The 21952-nt window shown below is 39.9% G+C and overlaps 1 protein-coding gene across 22 annotated transcripts in view; it reads left to right on the top strand.

The window, feature by feature from the left end:
* TBL1X (transducin beta like 1 X-linked) overlaps positions 1 to 21952 on the top strand; it is a 280764-nt gene that overhangs the window by 179354 nt on the left and 79458 nt on the right. The window lies entirely within an intron of this gene.

The following is a 21952-nucleotide window of genomic DNA, read 5'->3' as shown; positions in this document are numbered from 1 at the left end:
ACACTGCTGCGATTGATGCAGCATGTGTCGATTTAGCAGGTCTGGTCAAGACAAGGTAAGTCAATGGCAGAGTGCTCTCCCGTCACCGTCTGTACTCCACCTCTCCTGTCGACGCAACACGATGTAGACATCACTGTAAGTCAACCTAAGTTACATCTACTTCAGTTATGTAACTTGTGTAACTGAAGTAGCGTAACTTAGGTCAACTTACAGCTTTAGTGTAGACCAGCCCTAAGTAGGCCTTACATATTGTGCATATTTGGACCCCACTGTGCCCATGTGGTTCCTTCACATTGTTGTGCAAAGAATAAGACATATTCATCTCTCAAACTAATGAGCTCCAAAGTCCTCTAAAAGAAAAGTAGGGCATATCTGTGTGCATATATTCATATCAGGGGGACCTTTATTTACCTTTGCTCTGGGTAGGGGCAGTTTTCTTAGTGATGTGTCTTCTTTCAGGCATAAAGACTTTGAAAATGTCTTCCTACACGAATAAATATGATCATTGGAAACTTGACAAGTTAATAAATTATAGTATTAACTGGCAGAACACCAGCAAATATTCTGCAAGGTATAATATCACACCTTTCCTCCTGAAAGATCTTAAATCTCTTTATAAACCACAAAGGAATGAAACCCTGTCTGGAGCAGAAGGTGACAGCCAACAAGTTTGTAATGTGTACACAGCAGTAATGCTATACAAAATGTGTAGGACCGGTGAAAAGCTAAGATGTAAAGTGTTTCTCTACTTGCTTATTCAGCACCAGTCCAGGATGTAACATAACAAGGGCCAGGGCATCCTCTGGGCATTCTTAGTTTTACATTGTTCGCCAACAATAGCACCATATTCCCCTTGCATCTCATCTCTTTCTAGAATTACTGTTAAATGAGAAGCCTTCTGTCTGCCTTCCTGGATGGAAGGATTGTTTATTAAATCCAGGCTCAAACCCCTTCCATATAGCACTAACTTTTTTTTTTATTGGTGATCCTTTCACATAGCAAGTCTCTGAGTGCGACACCCCTTATAAATTAAAAATATATTTAACACCATTATAAATGCTGGAGGCAAAGCGGGGTTTGGGGTGGAGGTTGACAGCTCGCGACCCCCCCAATGTAATAACCTCGCGACCCCCAGTTTGAGAATCCCTGATATAGCAGGAGGTGTCTTGTTCAGAAAGCCCTGAGATAAAGGTACTTGTGCTAGCCAGTCAGAAGATCCAAGACCTTTTTATGTCTCTTGAGACTGTAGTATGTCTGAACCAAGTTTTTAGTATTCCTGTTACAGTGTAGTTCAGATGGTATAGAAAGTATTCCATCGCACTTTAACCAGTTGATGTCAGGGCATACAGTCCCATTCAAGACATTGACTTTCTGCTTGCAGGGAGTTTAGAAAGTAAATCCACAGTGGTTTGACTGCTAGAGGTTCCATCTCTGACCCAGGTTTCTTCCATAATTTGTAGACTGACTTGCTCTTGCTCCACGTAATATTTCTTGTTTCACTCCCCAGGGAAAAAAAACAAGAATTCATAGCTTCAGTAAGCCATTTGCAAGGCATTCACACCGTTATTCTAATGTCTTCGGTCAAATAATTGACAGGCATTTGCTCTGTTAATTCATTGTATCCAAAAGGTCTGAAATGGGCTTGAAATGGTTAAATCAATACAGTATCTCATCTCCTAAAAAATTCAAGAGTCTACTTGAGGTTTGTAATTTTAGTGTTGGCAATGGCTTCCCTAGGAAAAAGGGTGTGTGTGTTTTTAGTGAGATATTTACAATGTACCTTATATAGTGAGGGGAGCCTAGGGTTTATTTTGACCTGTTAATACATATTAAAATGAAATTCTGCCTCATGTAGTTACTATGTGTACCTAATATGTGGTAAGAACACACTTTTTTTCGTAGTGAGCACAAGGCCTCAGTAACTGTATTTGTGGACCTACAGTATGATTACCTCCATCGCCAGTGAAATTTCAGATTCTGCTTTGGGGGTATTTTTACCTACAACATTATTCCCTCCTGTTCCGTTCAGTGTTATGTCCCTGACTTCATGTATGTTATGTCCCCAGTTTTCATGTAACTGGAGGGAACGGGCAGACCATTTAAGGCAGGAGAGCGTGTGGTTGTACCTTTCTGGGATGGGTGGCTTTTTCCAGCAGGAAGTACAAGTGTAGACAGTTTAGCCGACACTGATACTATTTTATAGGGCTATTGATTAATCACAGTTAATTCACGCGATTAACACACAAAAATTAATCACGATTTAAAAAATTAATCGTGATTAAATTCAGTTTTAATTGCATTGTTCAACAATAGAATACCAATTGAGATTTATTAAATATTTTTGGATGTTTTTCTTCATTTTCAAATATATTGAATATTCAATTACAACACAGAATACAAAGTGTACACTGCTCACTCTATATTATTATTTTTGATTACAAATATTTGCACAGTAAAAATGATAAACAAAAGAACCAGTATTTTCAATTCACCTCATACAAGTACTGTAGTGCAATCGCTTTATCTCTCTCTTTATAGCCTACAAATCCACTCAGTCCTACTTCTTGTTCAGCCAATTGCTAAGACAAAACAAGTTGGTTTACATTTACAGGAGATAATGCTGCCCACTTCTTATTTACAATGTCACCAGAAAGTGAGAACAGATGTTTGCATGGGACTTTTGTAGCTGGCATTGCAAGGTATTTATGTGCCAGATATGCTAAACATTTGTATGCCCTTCATGCTTCAGCCACCATTCCAGAGGACATGCTTCCATGCTGATGATGCTTGTTAAAAATAAAAAGCGTTAATTAAATTTGTATGAGGTGAATTGAAAAATATCGTTTCTTCAGTTTTATTACAGTGTAAATACTTGTAATCAAAAATAAATATAAAGTGAGCTTTGTACACTTTGTATTCTATGTTGTAATTGAAATCAATATACACCTCTACCCCAATATAACGCGTTATATCCGAATTCATGTTATATTGGGTCGCGTTATATCGGGGTAGAGGTGTATATCTTATTCCAGCTAGGGTAGGAGAGGGATGGGCAAGGTAGCTGGAATAAGATATACACCTCTACCCCGATATAACGCGACCCAATATAACACGAATTTGGATATAACGCGGTAAAGCAGCGCTTCGGAGGGGTGGGGCTGCACACTCCAGTGGATCAAACCAAGTTCGATATAACGCGGTTTCACCTATAACGCAGTAAGATTTTTTGGCTCCAGAGGACAGCATTATATCGAGGTAGAGGTGTATTTGAAAATGTAGAAACCATCCAAAAATATTTTTAAAAATGGTATTCTATTATTGTTTAACAGTGCGATTAATTGCGCGATTAATTGCAATTGATTTTTTTAATCGCGCAATTGATTTTTTAAAACACTTGACAGCCCTACTATTTTACCATAATAGTTGGATGATGACTGAGTCGAAAAGCCTCTTTTCCGGTTTCCTGAGGAGTGGGAGGGGGGGAACTTTTACCAGCAGGGAAAATTACAACCAAAAAGGTGAATGTTTCAGAAAGTTCTAAATTACTTAAAACAGGGACTTATAATGGAAGCAGTTTTGAAACCTTACCTATAGAATATAAATGAGTGTATAATGTTGTTACCCTTTTTGACCTAAGTAATTAGTCAAAATTCAGGGTCTTATGGATTGTATCCATTAAGAGAAAATAATGATGGAGAAAAGTATTTCTTTGATGCAATCCTGTTTCTTTACTAAGCCTGTACAAAGTCCTGTTTCCCTGAACACAATAGGGATTAAATAATAGGAGATAGTTTCTTTGCTTATTGTTCCAAGGTTCTTCGGCCAGCACTGTACCCAATAATCTCTCTAGGCTTTTTCTCAGGGCCATGTTCCCAGTGCTTGTTCTGGCTGCCTGCTTGGGTTTGTGCTCCTTCTCTGTCTGTTTCTGTGGTGTTTTTCCACTGCTTCTCTCTCACACTGCTCCATCAGTCAAAGCCCGAGCCCCAGCATTTGTTATATCAGTCACTAGGGAAATCCCTTGGGCCACATGTACCTGTGTTTTGGGTGGTGCTCCTATTGTTTCAGCTATCTGAAAGGAACTCAGCTGCTTTTTAAATTTATCCTGCACAAAAGGCAGCTGTTATACGCAATGAGGTTTAATCTGAGCCATAATAGTATAAAGTTCGCTTTTTTCTTTATTTCTTGTAATAGTCCCCTCTCGTAAAGCGACATGAGATGTCCATGTGAAGGATGTTATGGAAATGTCATGTTGTTGGTCAATGTTTTTGTGTCCTTTAGTTCATATAGAATCAAGTGAAGTATAAGAAGCTCCCTCATGCAGTCTCACCTCCTGAAATTCCAGCAACTCAAGTTTAAATAATTTTGGGTGAGCACAACATTTAAAGAAAAATATTATCCATTTGCTGTTTCATTGAACCAGTGTCATGCCTCCTGTCTCTTCTTATCCTAGCACACACATATTGTGTTGATAATAGTGGAGTATCTGATACATCATCAAAGAGGAAGGGAAAATAGCCTTGGTTACTTCAAAAAAAAAAACACTCTGCTGCAGCGAAGTCTTTAAAAAAAAATAGTTATGAGAATTGATGTGAGACCTAGAGTGTGAAACTACTACTTGCAAGGTTAGATTAGTCTAGGCTGAGCAACTTTGAGAAGCATGCCTTTTAATAACAATAGACATTCATGTTCTTTGGAAGTTATATAACTTTGGGTTATATAAAAATGCTTTATAGAATTAAATATCATAAGATGATGGACAGTATACTGTACTGTGGAATAAATAAAAAAAACTGTGGGGAATAAGTGAAAGCATCCAGTCATCAGGCTTGTGGCAGGGTGTCATCCCAGAGCATGCCCCTCAGGGCACAACATGGCCCTGTGACCAGCCCATCCTCCGTTCCATCCTGGACCTCCAATAACTCAGTCATAGTGCAGAGTATTTAAAACAAAATTCCAGCTCTTTCCCAATGCTTTCCTCTTGGGATTTCCAGCTCACTGCTTGTTCTAGAAGGGCTTCAGGTTCCCGGATCCCCTTCAGTTCCCTTTGGGCCAGAGAGCTCTCCCAATCCCAACAAGGCCTGGGGCACCAGTGGAGACTCTTTCCCCATTGGTCTTCCTCTGCGGTTGTCTCTGGATTTGACTCTTTCCTCTTGGTTAAGGGATTCCATAGCCCCTCTTCCCTTTGGTTCAAGGGTCCCACAGCCCTCCTTTTTGGGGCTGTGCTGTGATTCAGGCTGGCTGTGGCCCTAAGCCAGCTTCTCCCCAGAGGCCTGTTTAAAGTATCGTCACCTTGTTACAGGTGGACACACAGGTGTTTCAGACAAACAGAACTCAAAATAACACCTTCATAACGAAGTCCTTTCCTCTCAGGTGTGTCTGCTGGGGTCCAGTCTTCCTGTTATTCTCACCACTTGGACTCGGGTCAGTGCACCTGAGTCCTTTGCCATAGGCTGGGAGAGTCCAGCAGGTATGCTGTCCTCCTTCTGCTAGTGCCTCTTTTGCTAGAGAGGGGAGTCTTGTCCCACACTACACTACAAGTCTTCTCGCCCTTAACAAAACAGTCGTCTGGGGGTTTTTCCTGCCGGACACTAAGTATTACCCTAGGACAACTTCCTCTGTCCCAGCATCTTCTTCTGTTATTTCCTACGCCCTTGTCTGCTTTGGAACTCCTGGAACCTTAAAGGGGCTTAGTCATGGAACTGGGGTGATTGGCCTGGGTCCCCACTACCTCTTACAGGGGACAGAATACCCTGTCATAGGACTATTTGACTCACTTGGATTTAGTAACATGTTTGTTAACTTGTTTCTAGTTCCATTTTTAGGCTAATTTGTTCTGCTCCTCCTCCCCAAATCTTTCTCCCCTCCACCTCCTCTGATTTTTGTGTTCAACAGTATAAACCTCAGTGCAGAGATCAATCAGCTAGAGATTATCTAATTCTGGAGGCCTCTGCCCAGAGCACATCAACCACCCAGTGTGCTAATTATCAGGAGGCTCAAAGAAGTTCATTGGTGAAGATATCTGCAGCTGTGCCCTTCAGTGTTCTTAAGCTGCTATAATGGCATGCAAAATCACTCAGGGCTGAATGTCAGGATGAAAACAGGGCTGGTGAGGAAAAGGAACTGTGCTGACACATTGGTGAATGTTTTTGATCCTTTTAAATAGTTTGTGACAGATGGGTTACTAGAAATCTTCTAAAAGGCATGCTTACAAAATACCATTCTTGGTAAATTATATTATTGTATACCTTATTGACATAAGATGAAATTATAAAGATTGTAGCTGGCTTTGCTGATTGAGTATCAGAATGACATTGCATTTATTACTAACAGTGAAATTATCAAAAAGTTAGCTGAATCTGCTAAATGTTTGCTTTACATTTTAGTCAATCACAGATGCGTTGCATTTCCTTATTTTGGAGGAGAAGGGATTCATTCATTTTTAACTGTATCTGTTAACACAGCATTGAATTTTAATATAAACATGACATACTCTGCTATGATAAAAACAAAAAAGTTATACAGAAATGTCTCAGGCGTATTAGTTAATGTTTGTAGAACACTTTGAAGATTTAAAGCAACATAGAACTATTAAATGGGGGTTGTATTCATTAATACATAAGCCCTTATTTCCCTGGCCTCAGGGGGAAGTCTGTCATTACACACACACACAAAAAGTCAAAAATAGGGCATATGCTGTACTTCCCTTAAACTTGGATCGTTATTATTGATTGAGTGAGGTCATGAACATTTCCTTTTTGTTTTAGTAGAAGGGATATATTCTTCCATCAAACTTTCCTTTTCCAAGTTTTACAGTTTGCTTATTCCAGAAAAAAAAATTATTATTGATGTAGAATGGACTATTTTTTCTTTCAGTGAGATATGCTGAAATAATTACTCTGAAAAAGTCTCAACTGCTTTATTCTGGTTACTTGCCAAATGAAATTTGCATGGCTGCATTCACTAAGATGACCTAGGGTGTCATGACAAACCCAAAAGCTTAAAAAAAATTAAAAATAAATATTTTTATGAAATGATGCTTTTTATACATGCAGGTGTGGATTTAAAATATCCTTAGCCTAAAAATGAAATTGACATTACAGAACATTTTTATTTTTATCTCCAAAGTTTCTTAAAATGAAAGATCATTGCTTTCACTCCACAAAATAGGAATATACTGAAACAGGAAATAATAATTGTGAATGAGACCTTTAATAATTACTTTCAAGTCTATTTACACTCTCCATTGGCTGACCAAGGCCATTCCAAAACACGGACCACCATGTTGGTTGTCTATTTTTTTTTTTTTTTTAAAGCATGGTGCTTGCACCAATGCCCCCTTTACATTCTGGATGTCACAGAAATCTTAATAATGCAGAGCCAGAGCCAACACAAAAGAAGTACTCTTATTTTCCCCTCCTTCACTGATGTTTCCCAGGACAGTAATGTTGGCATGAAGAGTAACACTGGACCACTAAGCAGGGTGGCAAAAAGTCAGTGGGAGCTACTAGGTGCTCAGCACTTGTGAAAATCAGGCTGCTTGTTTAGATGTCTATGGATTGAGTTAGGAGCCTCATTTTTGAAAATCCCAAACTGCAAGAATATCTCTACTTCTATGGTACATAATATGTGGACTTGAATGGCTTAAGTGATAAGATACAGAATGACCTTCTTCTAGGTCACCAGTTCACATCTTGCCCAGTAATAGATGAAAGTTTAAGCGATGGCTCTTCAGTGGCGTATTTGAAATTACTTGGTTGTCTCAGTCCAGTTCCTAGTGGGAAAACACATTTCTCAGTGTTCAGCTATCTTTTTTTTTTTCAAATTGGTGTAAAATATTCTGCATGATAAGTGAGGAAGGCTCCTCTCCACTTTCTACCATGAATGTGACCCTTTCAAATGATCACACATTTAGCAATCCAAACTTGTTCATCTTTGGATCACCATATGCTAGTGTTCTTTTCTGCTGTTCCAAGCAGCATGCACTATTGCTAAACGTTCAGAATTTGTGGTGTTTTCAAACTAAATTTCTCAGACAATAAAAAGTCATTAAGCCTTATACATACATATATATTGTTCTGGTTTTTTGATGGAGTAACCAAAAAAAAATTCAGCCAAAAATGAACAGCAACAACAACAAAAAGATTTGGAAATGCCGCTGCAGTGTATCATGGGAGATGTAGTCTTGCAATAGAGGCTTGTCCATAGAAGAGAAAGGGGGCATGAGGTACCTGAAGTACAAACCCCATGAGGCATAACAGATTCATTTCCAAATAAAATTTTCAGGTTTTCCCTGGAAATATTTTGTCTTCATTTATTTGATGAAAATTTGTCCTTTTGGGGTGGGTAACTGAACAATGTGTAACTATTCCCCTCTGCTGCTTTCCCCACAGCATGTTCCTTTCCAAGATCCCTTTCTGCATTTAATTCACAGCGCTGCTTCTTTCTTCTCAATGAAAAGTCTGCCTCAGCCTCAGACCTTGCAACTCTGGAGTGGAGCAAGCTCAATGCACACAACATATTCAGAAAATTTAGCTGCCAGCCTCTTGTAGACCTCTGGTGAGCAAGTGCAAATGGTAATCTTCAAAGGGTTATATAATTCAGCCAAATCTGGGTGAATTTTCACTGCAATTCAAAAGGCACTTTGCTACCAGAGTGAACCCTCTCGCAAATGTTACACCCTTGCTCCAAAGCATGCAGGAGTTAGAGCGTCTCAACAAAACACTTGTATAAACATCAGTAAATCTGTATCTTTTCTCCTGATCTGGTTTCTTGAAATAATCAAACTGTTTTTGCTTAAGCCATCCAGAAACATTTAGTCCAAGGCAGACACCTGGAAGAGAGCATTACAGCCCGAATAGTTAAAGTTGGTCATGTTATAAGCAAGTGAAAAAATAGGGTCTTATAATGAAAAGTATGTCAACCTTTAATGACAGGTGTTGATGCCAGCTTCCTCTATAACAAAAATCTTCAGTTTATGTTAGCAATGGGGGGGGCGGGAAAAAGAGATGTAAACAATCTATCCCTACTGAGGAATTATAAAATCTATCTATGAGGAGAATGATTCATGCAGATTCATCTGTAAGCAAACAATGGATGAATAATAATGCTTAACATTTATGTATTTCTTTTCACCCATATTGGGGAAAAAAACAACACATACCATTTAGTATTCAACTGCAAATATTCCAGTAGGAGCATGTTCTGAGCAAAAGCTTCTTCTAAGAAATAATTTGCCTCTATTTCTCTTCCCCATTAAAATATTAATCTCTGCCTCGAGAACATCATTTGCCTCATCGTAGTTCATCAAGCACTGACAAAGGATATGTTTGTGGTTAAGACACAGGGCTGAGAGTCAGAAGACCTTAAGTTCCATTCTTGGTTCTGCCACAGTCTTACTATGTGACCTTGGGCAAATCACTTAACTTTGCATTACCTTAGTCTCATCATGTGTAAAATGAGGATTTTAATACTTACCTTACCTCATAAGAGGACTGCCAAGCTTAATTAGCAGTTATTGTTAGTAAAGTCCATTAAGACATTTGAATGGAAGGCTAAATACAAAGTATTGTGATTGAAAATATTTCGCTCTTTCAAATAAAACTCTACTCTAGTAGTAAACTGGAAGTGCTCGAGTATTCAAAAAGTCATCCTTCAGTTACTAAAACCATTTTCTTTGTTACTGGATATTTGAGATTTCAAACATTTATTCCGTTCCTCATCAAGAATTAAATGGAGACCTTTTAAAATATCTCTCAAACAACCAGAGAGAAAAACAGACACATTAGAATAGCCAGTTGTGTGGTGGTTAGGGCATTCACCTGGGATTTGGAAGATGCAGGTTCCGGTCCTGCTGTATTCAGAAGAGAAACCTGAATATGGGTTTCTCAAACCTCTAGTGAGTGCTCTAGCCACTGGGCTATTAGGCAGGACACTCTCTCTTCCCTCCCCGGAATGGAGAAAGTGCTGTTGAAAGCCATTTTTTTCCCACAAAAAATTTCAGTTCAACTAATTGGCATTTTCTGATGAAAATGTTTTGTTAAAAAATTCCCAACAAGCTCTAATTGCAATCCAGATTAGAGAATCAGTGGACTCTTTGCCCATACAATACTACGGTTGTTGAGACTGTAGGCTGGAATTTTCAAAGGAGTTAGGCACCCAAATCCCAGTGAAATTCAATGAGATTTGGAGTCTCACTCCCATAGATTCCTTTGAAAATCCCAGCTGTAACAATGCATGTACCTCTCCTAATCCCTGAATACCACCTTCTAGCTTTGCCAGAGTCAACAAAATTGGTGCAGAAACCAGAGGGGAGGTCAGAGTCTTAAAACCTTGTCAATACGCAGGGAAAGAATAACCATTCTAAGCCTCATTACTTTCCAGACTTTAATAATGACTCTCAAGCCCAATATTTCTAGATTTAAAGCTTCAGTTTTATTCTCAACATCTAGGTTTTTTGTTTTACAGGAAAATATTTTTCCTGTTAATTAAGCTAGTTCTCAATGATAACATTTATAGGTATCATACCATAATAAAGTTCTTCCAGAGAAGTATTCAGCTTGAAAATTTTCTTGAAAAACTTGTTGTTATATCTATCTTAGAAATTCTTGGGGAGTCAGAGTCTAATTTAGCTTCTAGGGCAACAAGTGTATAGAAAGTAGGATTCAAAGCAACTTTCCATAATGGAGCTCTCTAACCATAGATTTTCCAATTTATATCTGAAGCTGTGATGATGATGCCATCAAACCTCTAGTGTTTTGTCTCTTTCCTCTCCGTGCGCACGTGCGCGCGCACGCAGACACACATATATAAAGGCCTAAAAAAGGGTCCAAAGAACATCGTCACTGGCAGAGTTTCCTTCAATAATTGTTAAACCACCACTAAAAGACATCAAATAAAAATAAAACTTCAATTTATGCAGCAAAGATTATGAAGAATTAAAAAAAATAGAATTTAAAACTCCTGCCTCCGCAGGCCAGCTATCCAAAGTTCCAAGGAATAAAGGAAAGTCATACTGAATGGCACTGCAGCTAAGAAAACAACATAACCACCTTGAAATCTGTCCCCATATGCCTGCTCATCTTTCACCTACAGGCCAGAGTAAACTATCTTACCCTTTCCACCCTACACCATCTAATGTACGATTACAATATGGACCATGGATCTCTGCTATCCCCACATTGTTTGCATTGATCTGTATACCTCTTGCAGTAAATGGGCCAGACTCAAAGCTCCAGTCTGTCCTCCTTTTAGAGGTCACAGACACACATCACCTGACTTTTCACATACAGCCCAGGCTCTCTATCACTTACCACCCTACTATTAGCCAAAAAGTCTAATCTTACAGAGAACTTCTCCACACCCCCACACCCCACTAGCCCAATATATGAGTGGAGCATGGATGTGGGTGTTAGTATCGTAAAACTAAAGGTCATGCTATTGGAATGAATACACTTAAAAGGTCAGACTTAACTTGTGTTTAACATCTGGTGAGGGTCCCAACTGGAGGGTGGGATACAAAGGTAAAGTTATGTGTGATGTTGGAACTCTGAGTGAAATCCTGGCTCCCCTGAAGTCAACAGTAAAACTTTCACTGACTTCAGGGGAGCCAGGATTTCACCCGCTTAACTATAAAATTCATCAGTTTGTGAAGTTGAAGTGTGGGGTGTTTTCTGTTTTGTTTACCAACTTTAGCACTGGAGGGGTAATGCAGTCTCAATCTCAGCTCTACTTTGATGGTGGTTTTTGTGAGGGAATTATCTTTTTTTATTTAAATACTTAGAGAAAATCAGAACATGATTAACAAACGGATAAAAGAAACCAGTTTACTTAACAGTCTGGATTTTCAAAGAACCAAGAACATTTCAAAGGGACACATATGTATTCAGTGCACACATTCTTCTGTCTGAAGCAAAATCCATATAAAGGGGTACACTGGACCAAGTTATTTGTATGAAAATATTTAGCTATTTGCATATGGAAAATATAATTTAATTAACAAAATTCAGTATCTGATCAGTAACTACTTAGAAGATTCTACTGAGACCCCTTTTGGAAGAGAATTATCTGTTTTCCTGACTTGAAGAGAAATAGAAAATAAATCTTCTTATTTCACCCATACAGTCTCCTCAGAAGCAGTTGTTAGGAATATTAGAATGGCAAGCAGGGACTTGCCTGCCTTGACAAGGACAGATAAATAAGTAGGCTGTGCCTAACTGAGTACGAACCTGTCACTGGGCTGAATTTTGATCTCACACCAATGTGAGATCAGGAGTGATGCTAGTGAAGTCATGTAAAACCAGTAGAAGTGTGATCTGATCATCTCCAGTACATGGAATTAATAATGAAGGATAGAAATGCTTAACAGTAGTAATATATCTTGATTCATGTATTTATGTTTGATGTTATTACATTGATAGGCACCTATTCTGTGCGCTGATTATCCTTGCAGCAGTTAAAATTGATAATCCCTTAGCATTATCCATTATAACAAAGAATAGGCAGCTTTTATCTACTTCTGATGAAATAAGCAAATGCTTTCTTCCCCTCTAAATGTTTCTAATGTTATATTTGAAGACAGAGCTCTTTATCTATTTATGTTCATACCCAATCTCTATGAAAATAGTAGGTATCAAATGGCATCTGCCATATTTAAATAGTTTCCATTATAAACTAGTGCTTTCACACATTCCACGTTTTTCAAAATATTTATTTTGGGGACTGAAATTTTCCATGTTCTTTGTTTGCCTGAAGGTTTTATTTTTGTTTGTTTGGTTTTTTTAATTTTATTTTTAACTTAGAACTCAATCCTTTCAGTTATTTTTGAGTTATGGGAGAATGAAGAAAAAAAATTTACCATGGTGTAGTAATAATAATAATAAAATTAAAATATAATAATAATTAATAAAATACTTTAAAAACATCCAATCACACTGTGGAAAAATAATGTAAAATACAAAAGGCACTGGAGCAGGAGGACTGGATCCTGGGTCTCCCCAGGAGACTGCTCTAACCAACAGGCTACAGCGTCACTCTCGTGTGTGTTCTCTCTGGACCCATGATTCTTTTATTATTTATTCAAAGGAAACAGCTTCAACAAGATAAACTGAGGGAGCACCACATCAGAATAGCCTAGTGGTTAGGTCACTTACCAGAGAGGCGACAGATCCTTTTCCCTGCTCAAATCCTTTTCCCCCGCCCACCCCCTCACTCAGGTAAAGTGGGGACTTGAATCAAGGGTCTCACTTGTTGCCAATGAGTATCCTAGTCACTGGGCTCAAAGTTATGAGGGTGGTCCTTCTCTGGCTGTTTTGTATAGGGGCTTGATCCGGTAGGCAAGCTCTGAGTATGTTATGCTAAAAACCACATGGAACGTGCTTCTATTGGAATTTTTGAAGTTGAATCCTAAATGGTATATGTTCTTTTTCAATATGGATGAAAAAAATTACATAAAAGTTAAATATTTACTTGTACACTCAGGGTATATTGTCCCTGAACTAAAATAGACAGAGGAACGCCTATCTTTCCCTGGTTCATGCATCACTCTGGAGTTTAGGCGTCCAGACACCTTGAGTGAGGCTGCTGTGCACTTGTCCAGAGCTAAGTTCCCTCTAAGCCGCGCAGTAGGTTATCAAGGGCCGTGCAGGCGGGGAGAGGTTCCTCTCCTCCGGCCCAGCCCAGCCAGAGCTGTCGGGACTGGGCGGGGGAGGGGATCACATGCAGTGGAGAGGAATTAAAACCCCAAGCCAAGCAGCAGCGCTCCCAGCCCATTGTGCTGCAGCCAACTCGTCTGGTGGGTTTAATGAGCCACTGCAAGTTAGCAGGAGGTGCCCAAGCCACCGTCCTGTGACCCCACTGCGCTCCCAGGGATGGAGTGCCAAGCTGCCCCTGGCCCCCCGCAGCCGCTGCCCCTTATCCCTCTGGGCCCACCTCCGAGCTCGACCAGCCTTGCGAGTCAGCCGGTGGGCTTGGGGAGGCGAAGACTGATTCCCTGTGTGGCCCTTGGAGCGCGTGTATCCAGGCACAGAGCTCGGCCAGGGGCACAATTCCAGTGGCTGATGTAGCTGAGGGTGGTTTTGCCCAACCCCCACGGGATGGGTAGTTCGAACCCACCCGCAAGTACCTCCCCCTTGTGTGCAGGGGGCAGAAGGCAGAGCCTCCCGCCCTGTGCAAAGTTGCCCACTTGGCCAGCAACCCCTGAAGCTGGAGGTGCCCGCAGAGGTGTGCAGAGTCTATGTCGGGGGACGTCCCCTGGGTGGCCCCTCCCCCTGAACTTTGCCAAGCTGGAGGGGCCGCATGGAGCGGAGCCGCATGAGGCTGTGTGCTGGGGCGGCGGTGCTATTTCCCCAGCCCCACACAGAGAGGCACGCCCAGCCCAGCCCAGCTGTTAGCTGCTACCGCCGGGGAGAGGCACCCCTCTCCCGACCCTGTGCTGCTGCAGTGAGAGAGGGCTGGGGGGAGTCCTCGCTCCCCACCGCAGCCCCGGGGCAGCCTGCACCCCAAGTCCCTCATCGTTGGCCCTAGCCAGAGCCCTCCCCCTCCCTGCACCCGAACCCTCTGCCTCAGCCTTGAGCCCCCTGCCATACTCCGAACCCACCCCTGCCGCCCATCACCTCCATATTGATGCACATAACAAACTTCATTCCGCACATGGACATAAAAAATTAGAGGCAACATTGGTCCAGAGGCAGAAGCATAGGAGCCTAGGGAACTTTTAGTGCAAAAATGAGGGTGCTGAGCGAGTTCATGTGCCTACAGTTTGGCAGCAGTTGAATGGAGATTTTGGGAATCCCAGTGGGGCCTGATTCCGGGATTTAGGTGTCTAAAATGGCAGTTAGGTGCTTAAATCCTTTTGTGAATCTAGCCCTTTGTGTGCATATAAGGAGTGAAATCCTGGCTTCGCTGAAGTCAAATGGGAGTTTTTCCAGTCAGTGGTGCCAGGATTTCACCCAATATCTCTGTTCTCAACTCAAATCCATTAGTATAGTCAATTCTTAATGCCTCTAATCCGTACTCCTTATTTTCAGATACTAATTTCAGCTGTGAGCCCTAGAGCTACCATCAGCCTTCTTTTATCTTGGTTTCCTACAGCTCTTCATATAGTGTATGCATGTAAACATTAAATTATTTTTGTTTATTTTAAAAAAAAAACTAATTGAAATTGCCTCTTTTCAAAGTAGGTCATGAAAGAAATACAACACAATTGCACTAATTAAGAAGGGTGTTTTTTTTCTTAGCAAAGTGCCAAGAAGGAAAGATCAATACAGCAAAAACCCTTTTCACTTCAGAGCAGAGGGAGCTGGAAAAGATCCACTTGAGCTCTCAGAACTGCAATGCTGGAGGCTGATATCATTAAGAAAACCAGCTGAGGACTGAAAAATAAACCAAGCAAACTAATAGGTTTTAAGTGTAAAAATGTGGGGGGGAGGGGGAATGTTATACATCAGTAACATCCTAAATATAGGGATGGGCTTTAATCTTGGTGGTGCACAACTTTGCCTCTTTTGATATAAGACTAAAGCTGGCTGGGCATTTTTCAATTAAACATTTTTCTATTGAAAAATGCTGATTTGCTGAAATGGAAACTTTTTTGCAGGAAAGGGTCAATTTTGATGAATTTCCTGTTTCCAAAAATTTGGAGGGAAAATAAAGGGTCAAAACATCCCATTTTGACATTTTCAAAATGAAAAGTTCACTTTTTTCAGTTTGAAACAACATTTTATTTTGAATTTTACATTAATTTATATTTTAAAATATTTTAAAAGTTACAAGTTTATTGGAAATGAAACACCTTGAAATGATCAAACCAAAACAGTTCAATTGACTCAAATCAATGTTTTTTTATTACTTTCAGTTCACAATTTTTTTTTTTGAGATTTTTGACTTTTCACCCTGATTTGAGACAGGAAAATGTTTTAAAAATCTCACACAAATTTCTGAGAATGGAAAATCCTTTCCCGCCCGGTTCTAATAGGGACCTTGTACAGTTGCAGAGACTTTTAAAGGTATGTAGTGAATGTGTCTTGCACATCAGAGATTAGTCTGCTCCAAAGCATGTCATTATCAATATTTCAGAGTGCTATGACTCTACTCCTGCATTCAGATATGTATGGATGGATCCTTAGTCCCCTTGTAGTTGCTGGGACTTTGCATGAGTGTAGTGGTCTGCCCACACAAATTTGATTGTAGGATCTGACCCATTAATTCCTACCACCAGGAATGAGCTCTTCAAGGCAAAATAGAGGTTTATTTTCATTAAATATTTAATTCCCACTCCCATTCCCTCCACTTCCTTTTCCTTCAAGATTCAGATTCAGTGACTAATTGGACAAGATACACTTCAACATGTCAGTATCAGAGCTGGACCATTCCTTGTTTACATCAGGGATTTTCAGGAATAATTGTATAGATTATAGACATGGTTCCAGTTATGAAAATGTGTGATTGTGGGTAGCAGTGAGAATTTTATGAACGTAAGTTCAATCTTGCTAGCTGGATTTTTATTCATTTATTTTTGTTCACCCTCATTTAAAAAACAAAACAAAAAACAGAAGACTCAGGTAAATATAATTCCTGGGGTTTTTAAAAAGCTAGTCCTAATGTTGGGCTATTTGGGATCCCTGAAAGCCCCATGCCTTTTGTCTTGGAGGTCTAGGCCCCTGCTGAGCTGCTATAAATGTCACTCAGAGGACCCTGACTGAGCCAGTACATAAGGGTATGCCACAGCAGCACTTATTTGAAGCTCTTCTCTTGTTCTCCAGAAACTCAACTTTTGATTTTAAAACAAAAACCAAGAAGTTGCTAGGTGATATGGTTGTGAAGAAAGCCTCAAAAATAGGAACTGAGTGTAACCAATAGAGAGCCTGGAACAATAGCTCTGACAGGTTTGACCTCCTTCGTTCATATCACTGAGGCGTTAACTTACATGGCCAATGACCATGATTTAAGTATCAGTGTAGTTTTCTGTTTAATTCCTCACAGAGGAAAAAAAGTAGGGAGAGTCAGAGAACTCCAAAATTTACTGTGAATGACATCTCATTTTGGAGCCACAAGTGGGTGGCACGTAGGAGATGCCACCAATTATTCCTTTTTCCCAGTCAAGAAGAAACCAAGTCCAAGAAGTTCAGCAGAGGCCATGGGCATATTTCAGACTCGTAAAGGGAGGGAGCTCAGTGGAGTTCAGAGAGCATCCATGGTCTATATTATAAACAATTTACTATGAAGGGTACTTTTTTTTGGCAACTCACCTGAGTGTAGCTTGGAAAGAGTACATCACCATTCTTTTTTCTTCTCCCAATTTGACCCCTGGTCATCAGCAGACTTGGTCTATTATCAGAAGCTACTTAAAAAGAAAAGGTGGCTTAAATTATATCTGCCTGAATCAGCAGCAGCTTACAAGGCAAGGGGGAGATGAAAAAGCGAGACTACCTGCCCTCCAAAGCTTCTGGCATCCTGGGAGTGGAACAGGATAAGGCTTCCAATTCAAGAGAAGAAATCTGGAATGAAAGACAGACAAGGAGCAAAAACGCAGCGTACGGGACAAAAACAATTGCTGTCCTCTCGGTGAGGAAGATACTGATTCTTAATCAGTGACTATTGTGTTTAGACACTCTGGTTACAGAGCCTAGAAACAGATACTAGGGCTGGTTGAAAATTTTGACTATTTTTCAACAGAAAATGCGGGAGGTTGACTAATTTTTTAATGGAAAGTGGCTGCTTTCCATAGGAAATGTTGTTTTTCATCGAAAAAGCCAAACACCAGAAAACCAAAATATTTTTATTAGAATATGATGCCTCAGAGTTTTATTTTATTTTTATTTTTTTCAGATCCTGTTCTCTTCTATTGGATGGGCTTTCTGGCCAGACTGTTTCCCATGATGCACTTCCTCCCCTCCTTCAAGAGAGGAGATGAGGAGCATCATAGGTGTTGCTGGCAGTGGTGCATCATGGGAGGTGTAGCTTGACCAGGGAACCTAGCCTATAGAGGAGAATGGGAGCAGGATGCACCTGAACTTCAACTCCATAAGGCACTAAGGCAGTGTTTCCAAGTATTTTGATGTTTGGCTGAAATTCTTTTGCATTCAGATTTGTGCGGAAAATCTGAAATCTTCCTTGGAAGATTTAGAAAATGAAAAAATATGTTGTCACTGAAAGTTTTCATGCAGAAAAATGCCATTTCCCAACCAACTCTACTAGGTGACTAGATGAATAGTATAACCTCACTTAATGAGAGACAGAGGGGTGTGGAGTGAGAAGGAAGAGCCCGTGTTCAGCTTGCATTCAAAGCACCCTGGAGCTGCCATACTCCCTCAATGAGTCATGCAAGTGCCAGCCCAGCTTGTCTACTGCCCTTTGGCTCTCTGATTAGCCACCAGCAGGGAGGGGAAAGGAAATAGAAGGGGGCCGTATTAGTGAGTCTTCCTCACTTGCTGGCTCATCTCTCTTCTGCTTGAGGCAATGTAGGTGAATATCACCGTGGATATTTTGAAGGGGAGGGAGGATTAGCTTCTCCTACATTCATTCCCCTTAACAGGCTGCTGACTCTGCTTCTAGAGGCAAATCCCAAATCCTCTCTTCAGGCAGCCTCTGCTGCCCCCTGGAGCTTCCTGGTCATATCCCTGAGCAAGAGTGCAGCCCTCCAGCATCCCACAAAAGAGTAAAATACAAATTAAGGATTAAAAAAACAGAGCGGAAAAGAAAAGAAAAGGCCCAAACCTGGTATTTTGTTTACCCCAACTCTCACTTTAAAAGAAAAAAAGTGATAACCACCCTTTCAAGTTTTATAATTTAAATAACTGAAGGTAGTTAAATGCCTGTGGATAATGCAAGGTAAGTCCCTGATTTTATAAACACACTCCTCATTCTTAAACGCCTGGGGTCAACAGTACTGTGGGTTAATTTTAAGTATATGACTAGTCCCGTTGACTTTATTGGTGCTACTCACATGCTTAACTTTAAGCCCACGCATGCGTATGTGTAAATGGGACTCATTTTTTTCTGTGTATAGTTGAAGCTAATCAGACCCTCCATAACATGTAACTGGTTATGAGAAAAGGTGTTTCAGGTAAAAAAGAGCTTGGATGTGTTTTGACCGTCTGCCTGTTGTTGTGTGTTGTGAACTTAATTATATTACAGCGAACTCAAATGTTATCACTTTAGTTTAAATGTGAAACAGCCCCATAAGCACATTAATGTTGTCTCTGAGCACTATTTAAAAAAAGAAGAGAGAAGGAGTATTAATTTAGACAATATTGATCACCACTAATGAGGGGAGAACATTTGGTTACTACACACACACCCCACTCCACCCCAGCTTTCAATTGGAGGTTTTCTCAGAATTTTAGAGATGGACTGAGTTTTATTGTGCGGGAGGGATTTTTGTTTTGTTTTGTTTCTTTGTTCCCGAATCAGACTTAGAGCTACACAAGAGACAATTATGTTCCTCTCCTCCCGACTGTCTTTTTCATAGTCTGATATCAGGTTTGGGGTATTTTTGGGTAGGGATGGGGGAAGTCAGAAGGCAGGGTTAATGAAATTTAGTATAGTCTTTCATGGCTCAGCTGAATTTCTAATGAATAGATTACTCTGGGGCAGAGCCAAGATCTCTGGATCATTTCAGATGGATGGAGCCCCGTGGTTGTGTATCTTATTGCTGCATTGGCATCTGCAGGAGGGGGGAACTTAAATGCATGAGCAGGGATCATCTGGTTATTTATGGGATGGTAACAATGTGTATAAAGATATGATCTGACACATATGTCAAAGTAATTCCTGTTCACTGACTTCAGGGAAAATGCATTATAAATCCAGCTCCTTAGTGTGTTTGGAATTCTAATACAAAAGGGAGAAAGGTAGCTGCTATGGAGGCTTTCTCTGTAGTTGCCAAACTATTTATTTTGCCGTCAGACTGATTTCCTCTGGCTTTTAATTCATTTAACAAAGGTGTTGTCTGGGGGGGGAAAAAAGAACCTCTGTATGAGGAAAGATTATGATATTAATAACTCAGCCTAATAAGATGTATCCCAGGAGCAGCACTTGTAATTTCTTGAGATATTCTTAATAATGCTCACAGCAGCACAATGTACGTCATCACTGAAACTGAATTTTTGTAAGAGGTTTTAACTTTACCATCTTTCCTACCACCAAGGAAATGAAAGTGCTATTTTTAAGATACTAAAAAAAGGGTTGGTGGGTTTTTTTTAAACCAGCGCTGTCAGTTTCTTACACTCTTGTTATCACTGCTGTAGGAATGAACAGTTGTGATAGGAATATATGTTTAAATGTAATCAAATAGATGGAGATAAAAATGGCTTTAACAGGCATCACTAATGTCTTTGGGGGCTTTGATTGTTTTGAGTGTATTATACAAAAGGGATGCTTGGTGAATTATTCAGAATTATTCAAATACTATTTACTCTAGTAGACAGCAGTAAAGTTGTATTTAAAGGTTTCCTTTTTTAAGTAGGCTCTTTATAGGGATTTATAAAAAAAAACGATCTCTTAATATGCATTTTTGCCATTAAATGCAAAATTCTGTAGTTCACAAAGGTAGATTTATCTGTCTGCTATGATATCCATCACCTTAGTATCCACCCTCCTCGCATATAGTAATGAATTTATTCTCTCAACATTGCTGTGGATAGGGAAGTTTTACCCCTACTTCATAGATGAAGAACTTGAGGTACAGGGAGACCAAGTGACTTTCCCAGGGACACATAGGGAGACTGTAGCATAACGGAAATTGAACCTAGATGTCCCGAATCCCAGATCCGTGCTTTAATCACAAAATCATAGGAGGAGGAGAACGTGCTATGTATTTTCTCTTTTGCACGAGGTGCAAGCGCCTGTAATATAGAACCCAATATCCAAGGTATTGGTTGTGGTGGAAATACAGCATCTGAGCCATTACTGAAATAGAACAGGGAAGGGGAATAAAAGGCATAATGAAGTTCAGAAGAATTCTATTTACATAAATATGCAAAGACATCTGTTACAGTCATGAACGACCTGCTGGTTTAGATCGTCAGTGGGGGAAACTTGTAGTTGATCAGCACTGCCTACAGTAGCAGGTGCTACTCTAGGCAACAGGAATTACTGAAGAGGTTTTCAGTGAACAAAGACCATCCTGCCTGCCAAGAAGAGACATTTGAGAAATTAAAACAAACAGCCAGACTCCTACAAAATTCTTCATTTATAATGTGTAAGCATGCTCTTACTTCCAAACCTTTACATAGTGGTTATGTGTTCGGCGTGGATGTCAGAGCTGTATGGCTCACTTAAAGTACTTAAAGCTGTTATGGTGAATTTTCTGAACCAACTAAACCAGAACAAAAAAAATTGTCATCGAGATTTAGAGAGAGAACCTCAAATACAAAATAACGTCTTAATATATAGCATTTGGCTTCTTTTTTTTATCACAAAGTATACCCAAACTAGTCATGCAAAACTGTCTTTCTTTTTAAAGGTTATGGTTATTTTAGTAAATCATCCAAGCTTGACTTTTGTGCTTTATGAACCACCGAATACTTGAGACATTAGAACTTTTTATTATGCAGAGAGGTGTATACATTGTTCTGCACAAAGTGTTCTGCATTATTCCCTATAAATATACATTTGCTATTTGTTCTGGGGTTTTTTTTGTTTTGTTTTGTTTTTGGTTTTTTTTTTGGAGTTGCTTGTAATTTTACTGCTATTTTATTTAAGTTCTCTGAGTAACATTGTGCTATTTTTTGAGGTTACTGTCTGTTTCTCACGTGGATAAACCACCAGGCAGAAAACCAGATTATAAAGTTTGGGCTGGAAAAGATTAGGTGTGGTGTGGTGTACTATGCATTGACTGTAATTGCCAGTAGTGCTGATCAGAGTGTACTCATACACTGAAGGGGGTATCCAAGAGAACTGTAGTAAAGCTAAAGTTCTTTCAACATTTACAGCGCTCTCTTTGCATCTCTCGCAT

Source organism: Chrysemys picta, chromosome 1 (genome assembly GCF_011386835.1).
Source record: "Chrysemys picta bellii isolate R12L10 chromosome 1, ASM1138683v2, whole genome shotgun sequence".
NCBI lineage: Eukaryota > Metazoa > Chordata > Testudines > Emydidae > Chrysemys > Chrysemys picta.
This window is presented reverse-complemented; position numbering and strand designations above follow the sequence as displayed.